The following is a 4,696-nucleotide window of genomic DNA, read 5'->3' as shown; positions in this document are numbered from 1 at the left end:
GATCACCAGGTCTGCCTCACACAGAGGCCCGAGTGAGTTCCAACCACCAACGTTCTCATTAGCAGCTGAAGGCTTAACGGTTGCACCACCAGGGCTCCTTAGCTGACACACGTGAGCAAAACAATGTAGGAATTGCAGAGAATCCCACTACCCTGAGAAAACCATTAGCCGTATTTTAGTTTCAAGTTATCCAAACTTTCTATATAAACATAATCATAATAAGAGTTCATGTAATTGGGTGTTCCAGGCCGTGTTTTAACTATATGCATGCATTTCTCAATTAATCTTCCTGTGTGGCAGGGACTACTACTGCCACCATTTTATAGGAAAGAATCTGAGATACAGAGAAGCTGAGCCACCTGAACAAGGGAACTCAGGCGGTGTGGACTCTACTGCGTTCTCTGGTTCTGGTGTGTGGATACAGTTTTTATTATTGTTAACTTTTGTTCTCTTTTGGTCCGTGTTTGTCATTGTTGTCACAAAAAAACTAAAACATGCTACACATGTTCTGGGAGCTCTGGTAGCATAGTGCCCAAGGCACCTGACTGCTAACCAGAAGGCTGGCGGTTCAAACCCACCAGCCACTCCTCGGAAGGAAGGCTGGGCAATCTAATTCTGTAGTGATATTGCCTCAGAAACCCAAGGAAAGATTGCTATGAGTTGGGTCTGACTCGATGGCACATAACAACAACATACATGTTCTTGCAATCTGCCCGTTTTTAGTGAGAATTATGGTAGAAAGAATTCTGACATGGCCCCCCGACTGCCTGCCCTCTTTTCCAGTTGTTTGATCAGGCACAATTCAGGTGATGCTGTGAAGAGAATCTTAACTACAATTAAGGTCTCAGACTAGTTAACTTTAGGGTGGGCCTGACCTAACCTGGGGAGCCCTTTAAAAGGCCGAGGCTCGTCCTGGAGTCAGAGAGGTTCGAGGTATGAGAGGGATTCCATTGAAGATGGAGGTGGCCATGTTACCAGCAAGAACACGGGTCAGCTTCGGGGGGAGACACACCCCAGCTGACAGCCACCAGGAACTAGAGGCAGCCAGAACAGAGGGGACCACGTGACTGGTAGGAATATGGGTCAGTCCAGGGAGTGCGAGTGCCCCAGCTGACAGCCACAAGGAACTGGAGTCGGCCACAACCACATGAGTGGAAAGAGGACACCAGGCTGCAGTTGAGAACGCCGCCGGGTGGACGCCTGAATTCCATCCTCAGGACACCCTCAGCAGACAGGCCAGCCCTGCCATGCCTGGGCTGCTGGCCAACAGAACTGGGAGCTCAAAAACAGGTGCTATCTTAACCTGCTAGCTTTGTGGTAATTTGTTAGAAAGCACTAGATAACTAGTGCAATTACAAATAGTGAGGACATCTCCACCCCAGAATCCTTTGCCTACAGTATCATTTGTAACTCCACAGTATTCCAGGGTTTGCATGCACTGTTACTTATCTAATTGATGCCTTTGGTGTACAGTTTGCTGTTCCCAATCTTTTCTTATTGCAACAATGTTGCAATGAACATTTTTTACAACTAAATCTCTACTCCCATTCTTAAATTCCTAGAATTGGAACTACATTCAAAGTGTAGGTTCTGAGACACGTTTTTGAGAGAATAACAAACTGTCCTCCAGAAAAGCTGCACTGATTTGCCTGTCAGCCATGTAAAAGGGCACCCATTTGCCGCCAGCAGCTGGTGTTTTCCAATTTAAGTGACAAACATGTCCCCCTTTCTGCATTTTCAAACTGTGGATTTGGACTTTTTCTTTTCTCTGAAGGGTGTCTGCACTTTCTGTTTCCTGTACGTGGGGGCATGTATATGTGTGAATCGCTTGTGTTGGTAGGGACTTTTTCAATGGTAGGCATCAGACAGCACACACATTTGTTTAATCAAAAACAATGGGAAGAGAGCTGTTACATTGTGAGGATTACAGTCAACGTCATGAAGCAACATGTATATGAACTGTTGAATGGGAAACAGATTTGCTCTGCAAACTTTTACCCAAATCACAATAAAAACAAAGTCAGAAACAGTAGCAGAGTGTATGGCTTACACATGAGATGTCCAGAAGCAAAGCTTCCTTCAGGCTAGGTGAGAAGCAAGACCTATGCTACACCTTCCTCGAAGTACATCCCTCTTCTTCACAGTATTCCTTGGAGCTGCTTCGTTCTCAGATTTCACAAGGTGGCCCCTGGAAACTCCAGGCTCTACCTGTGCAGCTCCATGTTCAGTGGGGCGTCAAAGCACTTCTTTCTGACTCACCCCAGAAAAAGCCCTGGGATGCGATTAGACCATCCTGGGGCACACATCCATCTCTGAACTGATTAGTTTAGCTCAATGGATGAAATACGGCGGATTGGGTAGACTAGGTCACGTGACCAGCCCTGGCTCCGGGGTTCCTACTTCAACCACAGGCAGCTCTGGTTTCCCAAGGAAGATCCAGGGGACGGATGCTGAGTAGGACTAAACACCAGCCATCCTCTTCAATGCCTGGCCACTCACTTTGCCAACTGGATTGATTGTAGGATTGTCTTCTCATGAGACTCATAAGAACACTTTATAAAAGCAGGACATTACCTTTTTGCATGTTTTGCAAATATGGTTTCAGTTCACTTGCTATTACATGCAGCTATGTTTTTTTCTTTTTTTTTTACCATAAGCTTAAAATGCATTCCCCCACCCCAAGAGTTTATTTTTGTCAATATTTCTCCTACTGCTTTTATAACTTTGGTTGCTCTATTTTAATGTTTAATCCATCTGGAACTGATGTTGGTGCAGACTGCGAAGTCTTCTCCCCACGTTTAGTCATGTGTTCCAGCAGTTTACTGGTGAAGACACCCTCTCCCCCATGGAATGGCAATGCCCTTATCAGCATAACCTGAGTCGTGCTATGTAATGCACTTCGGTTCTTCCCCCTGTGCTTGGCTCCACTGACCTCTTCTGTAAGGCCCAACCTAAAAAGTACTTCTCATCACCAATCTCGTAAGTACAACACAGATCAAGATACCTGCACGGAAACAGACATTCAGGGCTCACGTTGTCAATTTCTCACACTTGTTCTAACGGGGAAGCAGGAGTTCAGTTTTTCTCTTTCCCTCTCCTCTTCCATCTCCCCATTTCTTCTTTTTTTAATGCATTTTAATGAAATATATGTACAGTGAAATACACGAAACTAAAGTGACATGGGTCAATGCAATTTTTTTTAAATGCATTTCATTGAAATATAATTTATGTACAGTGAAATACACAAAACTAAAGTGGCATGGGTCGATGCTTTTTTTTTTTTTTTTTTTTTTGCAGTGTTCCCTCCCCTCCCTTCCCACTCCTAGCAACCAAAAAAGAAAGTTTCCCTCCATATATAAATCTTTCCTTGACCCTCCACAACAACAAACTGATACTATTATTTGTCCTTCTGTGATTGACTTATTTCACTCAGCATAATGTCCTCCAAGTTCATTCATATTACACAGTGTTTTGCAGACTCTACCTTATTCTTTAGTGCTGCATAGCGTTCCAGTATGTGTATGTACCACAGTTTGGTCATCCATTCTTCCGCTGATGGGCACGTAGGTTGTTTCCATCTTTTTGTTATTGTAAATGGTGCTGTGATGAACATGAGCGTGCATGTATCTGTTCCTATCCTGGCTCTCACCTCTCTAGGATATATACCTAGTAATGGGATTGCTGCGTCAAATGGTATCTCCAATTCCAACTTCCTAAGGAATTGCCATATTGCTTTCCACAGTGGGTGTGTCACTTCACAGTCACACAAGCAGTGTATGAGAGTCCCCATCTGCCCACATCCCCACCAGCATTGGTTATTTTCTGTTTCATTGAACCTTGCCATCAGTGCTGGGGTGAGAGGGTATATCTCATTGTTGTTTTGATTTACATCCCTCTGATGGCCAGTGACTGTGAGCATCTTTTCATGTATTAGCTGACCACCAGAATATCCTCCTTGGTGAAATGTCTATTCATGTCTTCTGCCCATTTTTCAATTGGATTCTTAATTCTTTTGGTGTTGAGGCATTGGAGTTTTCCATCAATCTTAGAGATAAGTCCCTTGCCAGATGTGTAATTATCAGCAAATATGAATTTATTGCTGTCATTTTTGTCATGTGCTTTTTCATTGTGTCAATTTCTTTGTTCCATATAATTTTCTATGCTGAGCTCGTTTTGTTTGTGAATCATTTTATCACTTCCTTCACTGCTATTGTTTTAGTATTTGCTGAATATTTATGCTGGTCCTCTTTTTTATTTTGATGTGAAGGTTTGTCATTTTTCTTTGAAGTTACCCTGTGATTTATAGTTTTCTTCCCAAATGTTGAATAGTCCATTCTATCTTGTCTTGACTTCCCTACCATCTAGAAGTTCTGTAACGACACATTTTTTTCCCTCTTTTTGGTTTACAGTTGTCCTCATTTGTCGGTTGGGGTCTCTGTTTCCCTGCTTACAATCTTGTAGGCTTATTTACTTTGGATACTTCCATAGCTGGGTTGGTTTCTGGGTTATATATCATCATGTGTGTTAATTGTCAGTTGTTGTTGGTTGTGTTGCTTCTCTGTGCAAAGGGCTCCCTTCAGCATCTCTTGTAAGGTTGGTCTGGTTTTAACAAATTCCCTTAATTTCTGCTTATCTGGAAATGTCCTAATTTCACCATCATATTTGAGGGACAATTTTGCTGGGTACATAATTCTTG

Source organism: Orycteropus afer, unplaced genomic scaffold (assembly GCF_000298275.1).
Source record: "Orycteropus afer afer isolate SDZICR_OR568_19922 unplaced genomic scaffold, OryAfe1.0 scaffold00448, whole genome shotgun sequence".
NCBI lineage: Eukaryota > Metazoa > Chordata > Mammalia > Tubulidentata > Orycteropodidae > Orycteropus > Orycteropus afer.
This window is presented reverse-complemented; position numbering follows the sequence as displayed.